We start from the raw sequence: 12,747 nt of genomic DNA, 5'->3' as shown, positions 1-12,747 counted from the left end.
AAGCTGCTGTCAGCATCAGCCCAAGTCATTCACTGAATGCCGGAAGAAGGAATGGGGTTCTGATATGTGCCACAACATGGGTCAGCCTTGAGAACATTGTGCTCAGTGGAAGAAGCCAGGCACAGAAAAGGCCACGGAGTGTGTGGTTTCCAGAAGAAGCAAATTCACGAGACAGAGGAGATGAGTGATTGCCAAGGACTGTGGGACAGGGCAATAGTAATGGAAATGTTCCAGAATTAGAGAGTGGTGGTGGGTGCTCAAACCTGTGGTAGTACCAAAATCATTGTCACGGACACGTCAGGAGGGCGAGTCGTGTGGTGCGTGGATTAGCTTTCAACAAAGCCCTTACCACAATACCGGTGGGCCGACTTAACTAACCTGTTGGTGAAAACGTGAAGGACTAGGGGGGTGGATGTAGCTCAGCGGTTGAGCGCCTGCTTTGCATATACAAGGTCCGGGGTTCAATTCCCTAAAAAAAAAAAGAGGGGCCAAAGCAGCAGGGCTCCAGCCCCTGAGAATCAGAGTTGGGGTAACGGAGATGCCAGGAGCCCGAGGCCCAAAGGAGCTGCCAGGTACCCACTGAGCTCTCTTGCCCTGTCCCTCTCTAGGGTGAGGAAAGTGAGGCATTCCCTTTGGGGCAAAGTTTAAAGGAGTGGCCAAAAAAGTCATCGAGGTAAATGCTACTTTATTGCAATATACCAAAGGTCAAAGTGATTGCATAAAATCGACGGTGGATGAAATATCAACATTTAAAATAAAGATGGGAAACTGAGACTCAGTTTCCCCGTCTAAGGAAGGGAGGGGTGGGAAGCTCAGCGCCACGCCCCCTACACTTCACCCCAAATTGTAGGCAGGGGGAGTCCCTGGGGGGCGGGCCGGGTCCCGCAGAGTCCGGGGCCGCCGCGTGGGCTCCCGCCTTCTCCCCCTCCCCGCCCGGCTCCCAACTTGTCAATCACTCTCGCAGGCGGCCAATCGGGCCTCGGCTCCGCTGCCCCAGGGCCAATAGAAAGCGCTCCTCCAGGGCAGGGGCGGGATGTGGCGCCCGCAGCCCCGGGAGGTGTGGAACGGGGAGACCCGAGGGGGTTGGGGGGACCTGGAGGACCCGAGAGGGGGCAGGGGGGGCCGAAGAGCCACCCCAGCCCCTGTCGCGGGGGCACGGCCTTTCCCCGTAGAAGGCCCCCCGTTTCCCTGAGTGGAGCGCCCCCAGCCGGGCAGGGGCCCCCGGTTTAAGGGGAGGGGTCTGCGGCTACAGGCCAAGGAACGGGCCCGTCCTCGGCCACGGCTCGACCCTGCCTTTGCAACCACTCCAGGCGAGTTGGTGTTGGCATCACTCTCGGGTGGGGAAACTGAGGCTCCTGGGCACTGCGCGGTGCGGAGCCCCGGGCCCCGCCCATTCAACGCCAGCAGCAGCCCCCTCCCCAGTCGTGAGACATCGTGTGTTGTCCTCTTCGGGCAGAATCGCCTCAATTGAGCCCCTCTGAGTTAGGGGAGTCCACTGCCCGCCCCCCAAGAGACGCAAATCCCGTGATCCTCGGACCTGCTGACGTCCCTGGAGGCTGCACACATCCGAGCACCCAAACGGAGGTGGGGCGAGAGGAGGGGGCCCCCAGAAGCTGCGGAGTCGCTGGGACCAAACACAATTCTTCCTAAATGACACAGGGTCGCTCCACTTCAGCACTCTGGGGGGTCGTTCTCTGGGGTGGGGGCGCCCTGGGCGCTGTAGGGTGTGGAACCGCCTCCCTGGGCTTTCCCCCCTCCCCTGCAGCCAGGAGCCCCCCCTCCCCAGCCCCAGCTGTGACAAACACACGAGGCCAAATGTCCCCTGGGGGGAAAAACCACTGCTTCTGCAAACGCCCACCCCCAGCTGGTGATTTCTTTCTATGACTTTTTTTTTAAAGGACTCTTTTTTATTATTTTTTTAATTTATTGTCTTTTTTTTTAAAGATACATAGATCGCACACAATGTTATATTAAAATATATAACAGGGAAGTGAATGTGGCTCAACAAATACAGCGTCGGCCTACCGTTTGGGAGGTCCAGGGTTCAAACCCCAGGGCCTCCTGACCCAGGTGGTGAGCTGGCCCATGCGCAGTGCTACCATGCACAAGGAGTGCCCTGCCACACAGGGCTGTCCCCTGCATAGGGGAGCCCCACATACAAAGAGTGCACCCTATAAGGAGAGCTGCCCCACGCGAGAAAAGCACAGCCCGCCCAGGAGTGGCACCACACACACAGAGAGCTATGCAGCAAGATGACGGAACAAAAAGAGATTCCTGGTGCCGCTGACAAGAATACAAGCAGACACAGAAGAACGCACAGCGGACACAGAGAGCAGACAACTGGGGGGGGGAGGGGGAAGGGGGAGAGAAATTAAAAAAAATAAATCTTTAAAAAAATACATATATAGGAAGCGGGCTTGGCCCAGGGTTAGGGTGTCCCTCTACCACATGGGAGGTCCACGGTTCAAACCCCGGGCCTCCTGAACCCGTGTGGAGCTGGCCCATGTGCAGTGCTGATGCGCACAAGGAGTACCCTGCCACGCAGGGGTGTCCCCCGCGTAGGGGAGCCCCACGCGCAAGAGTGCGCCCCATAAGGAGAGCCGCCCAGTGTGAAAGAAAGCGCAGCCTGCCCAGGAATGGCGCCACACACAGGGAGAGCTGACACAACAAGATGACGCAACAAAAAGAAACAGATTCCCGTGCTGCTGACAACAATAGAAGCGGACAAAGAAGATGCAGCAAATGGACCAGAGAACAGATAATCGGGGTGGAGGGGAGAGAAATAAATAAATAAATAAATATATTTTAAAAACCCAAAAAACAAAAAATATATATGTTTATGGATAAGAGGTTCTCATAGACCCCACCCCCCCACACTCCTCCCACATTGCTTCTTTCATCACTGTGGCAGTCATTGCATTTGAGGAGCACACTTTGGAGCGCTGCTGCACTGCATGGATTACAGTTTATGTCGTAGTTTACGTTTTTATTTAGCACAGTGGTTGTACGTCTACAGGAAGCTCGTGCAGAAGGCCCAGTGTTCCCACGAGGTCCAGGGCAGGTCCCTGTAACAGCCTCCCATGGCGCGTAACAAATGAGCTGCACCAGCGCAAAATGCGGCTGGCAGGGAAAGCCCTTGGCGTCTGCGTGTGGGAAGGGGGTCTGGGCGGAGGCCCCTGCAGGTCGCTGAAGCACAGATGGCGCAGCGCACCCCGAGCTTCTCACTCCGGAGGCCTGGGGTGCGGCCCAGGAATCTGAAATTTTTTTCCAGATTTCCCCCTGATGCTGGTGCTTTGGGGCAAAACTCTTGGAGACCCAGTGCCGAGCCCCCCGTCCCTCCTTTGCAGGGTGACTTTGGGGTGCTGCCTCTCTCCGACCCGGAGGCCCCAGGGGGAAGGGGCGTGGGTGTCCAGGGGTGCGGGGCTTGGGGGGGGGGTGTCAAGGCACCGCAGCTGCCGCGGTTAGCCGGACCACGCCGCCTTCGGCCGGTAGGTGGCGACAGCGGCCCGCTCTGGGTTAGGCGAGGGGGACACGGCGCAGAGTGGACTTGCCAGAGCCCAAAGGAAGCTCCGGGAAACAGCACGCGCTCTGCAGACCCCGAAATAAAGGGGCGCGCCCGGAGGGGCTGCCCCAGCTCGGCGCCCCCACCCGCACCCCAGCCCCCCCGTGGCCTGGGCTTTGGACAGAATCAGAGGGTCCCCTCTCCCACGCTGGGGTGCATTTCTAGTGACTTGGAAATTTTCCCAGACGTGCGTGGGATGCTCCCTGATGGGGCGGGGTCCTGCTCTTGGCCTTGGGGGGACTCCACGGGAGACCCGGACCGACCGGACCCAGCCCTGGGGCCCATAACCCCCCAGAAGAAATGTTCCATCGCAGCAGTGGGGGGCACTATGAAAAAGCGGAGGGCGGTCAGGAGAAGGTTCCCACGTCTTTAAGTGGATAAGAGTACGACTGCCCTGGGAGGTTGTTGTGGCGATTAAATGAGATGGTACAAAGCATGCAGAGCAGGGCCTGGGCCCACTGGAGCGGGCTGTCACCACTAACCAGGGTTACTTGTCACCAGGAGGCTCAGCCTGTGCCACCTGGGTCAACTGAATACCTTGTCTGTTACGACAGTTTGCAAACCAAGAGGTAAAGGGCTCTGAGCAAAGAGGTTGGGTTTTAGGGCTTTGGGACTCCTGAGTTTGTTTTTTCCCTCCTTGCTGGGGGAAGGGACGGAGAGCTGGTGGCTGTTTGACAGTGAGTGTGTTGGCATGTCGAGCAGTCAGAGAACTGTATCAAAGCACCAAGAACTACTGGGGGACGGTGGGTCCCTCCCCTCCTCCCCATTTTTCTTTTCTTTTTTAAAAAAAATATTTATTTTATTCCCCCCTTCCCCCCTCCCTCCCCCGTCCCCTCCCCTGCCCTGCTATTTTTGCTGTCTGTGTCCATTCACTGTGTGATCTTCTGTATCTGTTTCTCTTTTTGTCTTCTCGTCTCATCTTTCTCCTCTAGGATTCACCAGGATTCGATCCTGGGGACCTCTGATGGGGAGAGAGGCTCCTGTCAATTGCTCCGCCTCAGTTCCTGGTCTCTGCTGCGCTTCACCTTGACTCTCCCCTTCGTCTCTTGATGGGTCATCATCTTATGCGTGACTCACCTGTACGGGCACTGGATCACCGGTGGGCACACTAGCTCACCACACGGGCACCGGCCCGCCGTGCAGGCATGTTTTCTTTTCTTCTTTTTCACCAGGAGACCCCAGGAATCGAACCGGGTCCTCCCATATGGTAGGAGGAAGCTCTATCCCTTGAGTCACATCTGCTTCCCTTCTTTTCTTGTAAAGACAAATTTTTCCAAAACTTTTTCAGTTTTACTTATGTCTTTCACTGGCCACCGTGGTCCTTTGTATCCAATTCTGAAAGTTCGTATTAGTGGACGTGGCTTCTGTCACAGAGACATGGTAGCTCACCGGTGCATCCTGGTTTCCAGGTTCTTGGAACTCCGTGAGGATAGGTCTGCAGCGCCACGAAGAGTCCGTCAGGAGGCTGGTTCTGAACGAATTCCCAGAGGCTCCCTTCCACCTCGCCTTCCGCCGCTTTTGCTGTGAAGTTATGACACTCTGTTTTGCCTTATCCTCCGTGTTGTCTTGTATTTGGTCATTTTGATTCATCGAGAATGTAGAGAGAGAAAAAAAAGTGGAGCGGGGGTAGCTCAGTGGTTGAACGCCTGCTTCCCAGGCACGAGATCCTGGGTTCAGTCCCCAGTATCTCCAAAAAAATAAAACAATTCGGGGAGCAGTTCCTCCTAGCTTCGACGCCCAGATTTTTCCTTTGAGCTTCGTTAGGGGGTGGGACTGATGGGAGACCGGCGCTTTCCCCTCCTTGCGAGTCTCGGGGACTTGACTCGCCCCCCTGGACTGCTGAAGGAAGTCCCTCTGCACAACTTCCAGGAAGAGCCGGGTCTGGCTCCCTGCTGATGTGGGAAATACCTGGGGCCCGTACAGTGCCTGCGGCAGCCTCGGAAAGTCAACAGGATGGTGAGCTGGAAAAAAAACGAAAAAAGTCTCCGAAGTTGGCCCCGTGGAGACGGAGGGAGGGCGGTGGGGTGACCGGCGGGCCCACGGCGGTGGCTGCGCCTGACAGGGGGCCCCCGTGCCTCTCGGTGTCTGAGCTGCCTTCTGCCTGACTCCGGGGGGCTTTCCGCTGCCCGTGAACTTAGGAGGGGAAGGGGCGGGGACTCCACAGGTGGTCTCTGCAGCCTCTGGGTGCTGGAGCTAATCATCTGTTCTACGCGTGGTGGTTCTCGCTGCAGATGCGAGGTGCTCGACGGGGAGCCGTGTCAGCTCGAGAAGACAAGGCCCTGGGGTTTATGAGGGATGGAAATCACGACTTGAATTGGCTTAGGCTGGAAAAATAACAGAGAAGTCATGGGGTCACCTGGTTCCAGCCAGGCTGGATTCACGGGCTCAGTGTTGTCCAGGTGCAGTCCCTCTCTCTGTGCTCTGCTCTCCTTTTTAAAAAAAAAATTATTGTTTATTATTTTTATTTTTTCTTTTGCTCTCCTCTGTTTTGGCTTCCTTCTCAGACAAGCTGCACCCTCGGGTAGCAAAGATGACTCCTGGGAACTCAGACTTTTACCTCATAAGGACTCTTTTTGACAATTCAGCCAAAGTTCCAGGGCAGACTCTGATTGGCCTGGCTTGGGTCACATGTCTATCCCTGAACCAATCACTGTGGCCGAGGGGCTGGGGAGTGTTCTGATTGGTGGAGCTGCGGTGGCAATGGGATCCCTGGAACCACACGCCTAAGAGTGGGGGAGGGGAGTTTTCCTGAGAAAAGTTGGGGTGCCACATCCAGAAGAACAGGGGCCGGGAGCACCGCAGGGTTCCTGCTCTAGCGGGGCTTCGCTAAGGGAACGTCAACCCTAGCCGGAGTCCTGGAGACCTCAGAACAGGTGGCTCGCCCACCTTCTGCTGCCCCAGGACCACCGCCCAGCCCCCAGCAGGCCCCCCACCTCCAGTCTTGTCCCCTCCTCTCTCCCAGCCACCAAGCAAATTCCTGGGCCGTTCCGGGCCGGCCATTTCTCCCCCTCTCAGCATCTTGGTGAGCTGGGGATGTGACCCCCGATCCAAATGAGGAAACTGAGGCCCACAGAGGCTCCACCCTCCCCCAGGGCCACAGGGAGGGCAGGTAAGTGGGCCGACTCCTGGACTCTGCTCACGGCACCACGGTCTCCCCCCTCCTGGACCCCCTGGGTGACTTCTGTTAGAAAGATTCTGTGAGTCACCTTTGATTTGCCTCCCCAAAGCGGAGTTCTGTGTGTGGACGCGGGGATGCATCTGCTAGGAGGCTGTCTGCACGGACAGCCTGACAACCAGGTCACCTGGGCAAGGCGTCTCCTGCGACACACGGGTGGGGGAGCCCCGGGCTGCTGAGGGACCATTTTGGAAGACCCTTCCCTGCAGCAGGATGCAGGGACACAAGGGTAGTTTTTTTTTCTTCCTACCCTGCAGTGGTATTCATAATCACGACCTCTGTCCAGTTACAAAATGTTTTTGTCGCTCCCAAAGAAAACCCATTCTCAGTTAACCCTCCTAAAGCCCCTGGTGCCTGGGCAACTGCTGAGCTCCCGTCTTTCTCTGCGGCTTAGCCTATCCTGGAATTTTCCTATAAATGGAACCATATACTCTTTGGCTTTTGTGACTGGCTTCTTTCACTTAGCGTGTCTTCGAAATTCACACGTCCGCACTGCAGTGCTTTTCGTGGCTCAGTACTCATTCCATCGCACGGACGGACGACATTTTGTTAGCCCTTCATCTGCTCGTGGACATCTGGATCGTCTCCAGCCCTTGGCAGCTGCGAGTGATGCCGCGGTGAACACGCGCGTGCAGTTCCTCCTTTCAATTCTCTCGGGTATGGACCCAGCAGTGGAATTGCCGGGTCACATGGTAGTCCTTTCTATGTTTAACTTCTTGAGGCGCCACCAAACTGCTTTCCACGGCGGATGAGTCATTGACATGCCCACCCGTGTGTCTTTTTGTATTTTGAGAACACTTAAAATATGCAGGAAAATACGTTGAAGAGATTCATTCCTTTTTAGATGCAAGAAAAGGAGTTTTTTGTGTGTTTTTTTTTAAAGGCTTGCCAACTGAAGGTAGTGTTGGGTTGTTGTTTTTTTAAAAAATAATCAGCAAAACGGGTTCTTGGCTAGCTCCAGCGGGACATCAGCAGTGGAGAAACGGGTAGTTAAGGTAAGTAGGAAAACGTAAGCGAATGTCAGCCTGAGATTTTATTTAGTAAAGAAAAAAAGGTAGTGGCAAAGGGAAAGCAAAATGTTTCCTGGAGAGCGCTTCACTCCAAAAAAAAAAAAAATTGGGAGACCAGGGGATGCTTCTGAGAGTAAGAGAGGGGAAATTGGCTCTTGGGGTGCAGGGGGCCGGGTTGGGGATCAGGGGGAGGGGGCTCCCCTCCACTCTCCCACCCTAGGGAAGGCATTCTGAGCACCTCGAGCTGCTGACATTCAGGCCCCCGTTCTTCTCTGCGGTGGGGGCGTCCTGGGCACTGTGGGGTGTCGAGCAGCCTCCCTGGGTGCCCCCACCCAATGCCAGTGCACCCTTCCCCATCGTGACAACCACCCACGTCCCCAGACATGGCCCAGTGCCCGCCGGGGGCAGAGTCGCTCTTAGGTAGGGTGTTCAATCTCCACGATCCTGTTTCCAATGGAATCAGCACCCACCCCCGCGGCTCCCGCGAGGATCAGATGAGCTAACGCTCACTCGGGGACCTGAGAGCGCAGGGCCTCGGTCGCGGGCGCCTCTTCGGATTTCCCCGGAAAGAGCCACGTGGCTGAAGCTTTGTGCTGCGACTCCGGGTCTAGAGCCAGCTGTCCTGGGCATCGTGGGGTGCGAGCAGCCTCCTGGGCGCCACTGCCTCGAGGCCGACAGCTCCCCCTCCCCAGTCGTGACAACCGCAAATGTCCCCAGACCTCGCCCAGCGTCCCGGAGGGCGCGGCACAGTCGCCCCACGCGAGAACCTCTGGATTCAACCCGCTTCTCTGGGCTTCACTAACTGGCTTGCTTGTGAAATCATCATGCTCATTGTCCAGGACAATCAAGAGGTCCCATTCCCCCTGCTGAACAGGTGGGGAAACTGGGGCTCAGAGACGGCCCGTGGAGTGGCTGCAGGCGGGCGTCGTGTCCCTCCTCTCCGCCTCCGGTGCCGCGGCTACGCGCTGGGTCTCGAACCCGCGACTCCGCGCTCGCCCAGCGCCGCGCTGCGGCCGGTCACGTAAAGCACGCCCCGGAGAGGGGCGGGGCGAGGCGGCCTCGCGCGTGGCCTCCTGGGGATTGTAGTCCCGGACGCGCCTTCGCCTCGCACCGCCCCCGACGCTGGAACTACGCTCCCGTCATGCGCCGCGGCGCCCGGCGGCGACGGAGGCGAGGCGGGCGGGCCGGTTGCTAGGACTTGGCGAAGCGCAGCTCTCGCTCCTGTCTCCCTCAGGTGAGCGCGCGGCCCCGGGGTCTCGGGGGTCTTCGGGCCCAGGCTGCTGTGGGAGGAGCGGCCGGCGGCCGGGCGGGGAGCGAGGGGGCGACCGGGCCGGAGGAACGAGCGTCTCCGGCGGGCGCGTGCGGGGGGCGCGGGGCGGTGGCGCGCGTGCGCGCCGGGCGGGGCGAACCGCGGGACCCCGCTCCCTGCGCCCGACACCTTTCTGCGCGTGCGCGCGCCCCTCGGTCCGGGGCGTGAGGCCCCGTGCTCCGCAGCTGCTTCCGGTGCGCCCCCTCTCGGGTCTTCGCAGCCAGTCCCCTGCCTCGGGGCCTCTGGCCTCCGCGTCCTCCACGTCCCTCGAGTCTGTCTCTGGGCGAAGGTGCCCAGCCGTGTCGCACGTGCTGGTAGTAACGAACGCTGGGAACCCCTAACGTCTGCGGGGAGCGGGGAGTTTTCCAAAAGTGTACATCGACCGGCCCGGGTTTTCGCTCTCTCCAAGTGTCCGACGGTCTCAAACCTCCACGCACTGAAGTAAGGCCTGCAGGGTGGCCCGATGCAGCAAATAAACCCGCAGGACCCCCAAAGCCATCTGCGTTTTGGATAAACCACGGATTTTAAAAAAATTTTCCGGTATAAGTATATCCCAAATTCTGCGTGGGATATACTTATCCTAGGAAGTCGTTTGTGGATCTGAAATGCGTATTGAACACCCCGTCTTATGGTTTATTTTGGCCACCCTGCCCGCTTGGGGAGCTCAGGAAAGTAAAAATTCCAGTTTCGTTTCTGGGAACTGTCACTTTTTAAAAATTATTTTTAATTTTGTTTCCTGTTGTTTCCTTTTTTTTTTTCTCTCTCCTTCTCCCCCGCTGTCTGCTCTTTCTGTCCATTCGCTGTGTATTCTTCTGTGCCCGCTTGTATTCTTGTCAGCGGCACTGGGCGTCTGTGTCTCTCTTTGTTGCGTCATCTTGCTGTGTCAGCTCTCCGTGTGTGCAGCGCCATTCCTGGGCAGGCTGCACTTTCACGCTGGCCGGCTCTCCTTACGGGGCGCACTCCACCCACGTGGGGCTCCCCTACACGGGGGACACCCCTGCGTGGCACGGCACTCCTTGCGCGCATCAGCACTGCTCGTGGGCCAGCTCATCAGATGGGTCAGGAGGCCCCTGGGTTTGAACCCTGGCCCCTCCCATATGGTAGGCAGACACTCTACCAGTTGTGCCAAATCTGCTTCTCTTTATTGTTTTCTGCCTTGCTTGTTTTTGTTGTCGTGTGTTTGTTTTGTTTCGGGAAGCTGTATTCGGAACAAGCGTCTGCCCAGACTGTGGTCGGGCGCTGAGTCTCGCGCCTTGCCCCCATCTGCTGTGGTTTTCCTTCTGCCAGGGGTTCCCTTCGCTGCCCTGCCTACCTTCAGGCCCTTTGTGGGTCACTGCCTCCGAGGAGCCCTCCTGGATGGACTTGGCCCTGCACGGTCATGCCCCATGCTACCCGTGGAGCTCTCGGGTGGCTTATGAGCGGCGCTGCGGTGCAAGCCATCGCAGGGCCCCTCGCTCCTTTTCTCCTCTGCTCCTGCCAGCTGTGAGGGGCAGGGTCTGAATTCCCATGACCGGGGCTCAGGGGCCAGGAAGTGCCAGCTGGGTAAGAACTCGAGGGTGGGGTGGAGATGGCGTGAGTTCCGCCGGCACGCCCAGATTCCCTCTCTGACTCCTTTGGCCCGAGTTCCTATCTGTGGGATAAGATAAGGCTCCAGGGCCCAGGGTTTGCCGAGGCTGTTTCCCACTGCCTGGGCCCCAGCTGGCCGAGTAGACACTTCCCAGCATCCTCTGGACTCACTGCGGCATTCACCCCAAGGGGCTGCAGCCTGTGCTTGTCTCCTGGACAGGCGCTGGAGGGCCAGGGGCCAAGGCACGCCGAGGAGAGGGGCGTCAGGGGACCTGCCCCTCGGTCACCAGAGCCCCTGGGGCTGCGGTGGTGGGGCAAGCTGCCGCCCCCGTGGGCCTTCCCTGCCTGGCAAGCCTGCCATTGCCGGGGAGGCATTGGCCACCCCTCGGCCCGGGGCCCGCACTCAGGGCAGGCCCAGCAGCGGGTCAGGGCGGTACCGAGGCCTGCGGAGGGCGTGAGGACGACTGGGAGTCCACGTGGGGCTTTGAGGGCGAGGAGAGCCCTCAGGCGCAGCCCAGAGGCCTTGGCCCGGGTGGAGGCTCCCTCCTACCCCCAGCAGCCCCTGGAGCAGATGCCACCTGCCAGCCCTCACTCTGGCCGCGGGTGGCCCCACGTGGTGCCACAGGCGCTGTCCCAGGGGGCTGGGTGGCCCACTCAGCGTCTGCCCCCAGGACTCTGTGGGGCCACTGTCTTGCAGAGAATCTTTTTTTTTTTTTTTTTTAAAGATTTATTTATTTATTTAATTTCCCCCCCTCCCCTGGTTGTCTGTTCTTGGTGTCTATTTGCTGCGTCTTGTTTCTTTGTCCGCTTCTGTTGTCGTCAGCGGCACGGGAAGTGTGAGCAGTGCCATTCCTCGGCAGGCTGCTCTTTCTTTTCAAGCTGGGGGCTTTTCTCACGGGCGCACTCCTTGCGCGTGGGGCTCTCACGCGGGGGACACCCTTGCGTGGCACGGCACTCCTTGCTCGCATCAGCACTGGCGCATGGCCAGCTCCACACGGGTCAAGGAGGCCCGGGGTTTGAACCGCGGACCTCCCATATGGTAGACGGACGCCCTAACCACTGGGCCAAAGTCCGTTTCCCCAGAGAATCTTTTTGTTTGTCAGTATCTTGGAGAGAGGCGAGGGCCTCTTGGGTTGCCGACCCAGGCCTGCAGTGGCCGTGGGCAAGCCCTTGGAGGCTTGGGGGGATGGGGACGGGACCAGCCGCTCCCCCAGCCCGGGTCACTGGGGGAGGAAGCAGGCTGGTTCCTGGAAGTGCTGAGGATGGCGTCGGCGGCCCATCTGGTGCCACCGCGCCTTCCCCCGCCCCCGCGGCGGTGGTTTTTATAACCGCTCTACTGAGACACAGTTCCCTCCTGCAGAGCCACCTGTTGAAAGCATACATCCCAGCGGCTTTTAGCATGTGCAGAGGTGCGCACGCATGACCGCTAATTCCAGAACGTTCTTGTCTCCCCAAGACGCCCCGGGCCTCTCCCCGGCGGGTTTCCCTCTCCCTGGCCTCTGGCTCTGCTTGCTGGATGCCTCACGCACGTGGAGCCGCACACCCCGGGGCCTCTGGCGTCTCGCGCAGCGTGACCATCCACTGGTGGGCGGACCAGGGCCTCCTGTGCTGTGGCCGAAGACCCTTCTCTGTGGTGGGCCACCTGGTCTCTCCGTTCGTCTGCCCAGGCCACCCAGGCCGCCTCCCGGTCGGGGCGGCTCTGAGTCGTGCTGCGGGCGAGATCCTGCACAGATGTGCGCTCGGTCCTCGCGGCAGGAGCCTGGGGTGGACGGCTGGCCGGGGGGCGCCGACCCCCGAGTTTTTCACCGTCCTCCGAAGGAGCCAGCCGCCCCGGCCAGCAGGGTCTGAGCGGAGCCTGCTGCTTTTGTCCCTTGTTTTGATTTTGATCAGAGGTCGTGCTCTCAAGGGACAAGCGAGCCTGTGTCCGTCTCTGGCCCTGGGCACAGTGGGTGCTTTTGTGGCCGGGGCAGGCCACGCGGCCAGTACGGACCCTGGTGTGGTGTGAGCGAGAGGAGGAGCCGGGGGTGCAGCCACCACGGCCCCTCCGCAGAGGCACTGAGCGCCTTCGGGGGCGCAGGGCGCTGCCTCCACGTGCAGCCTCTTCTCACAGCTGCCGTCCATCTGC

At 59.1% G+C, this 12,747-nt stretch overlaps 1 protein-coding gene across 5 annotated transcripts in view; it reads left to right on the top strand.

Annotated features, from left to right (window-relative positions):
- The first annotated feature begins 8,883 nt into the window (after positions 1 to 8,883).
- Positions 8,884 to 12,747, top strand: part of SCAMP4 (secretory carrier membrane protein 4) — a 31,298-nt gene continuing 27,434 nt past the window's right edge. The window contains exon 1 of one of the 5 annotated variants that reach the window (XM_012527183.4): positions 8,884 to 8,981. The gene's annotated coding sequence lies outside the window, so the exon portion shown is untranslated. Of the gene's footprint in view, positions 8,982 to 9,274; positions 9,498 to 9,985; positions 10,157 to 12,747 lie in introns of those variants that run through there. The other 4 variants (XM_012527181.4, XM_012527182.4, XM_004463555.5 and 1 more) reach the window with 4 other exon arrangements.

This window comes from Dasypus novemcinctus, chromosome 19 (genome assembly GCF_030445035.2).
Source record: "Dasypus novemcinctus isolate mDasNov1 chromosome 19, mDasNov1.1.hap2, whole genome shotgun sequence".
Taxonomy (NCBI): domain Eukaryota; kingdom Metazoa; phylum Chordata; class Mammalia; order Cingulata; family Dasypodidae; genus Dasypus; species Dasypus novemcinctus.
The sequence above is the reverse complement of the archived record's forward strand: the minus strand, read 5'-3'. Positions and strand labels throughout refer to the sequence as shown.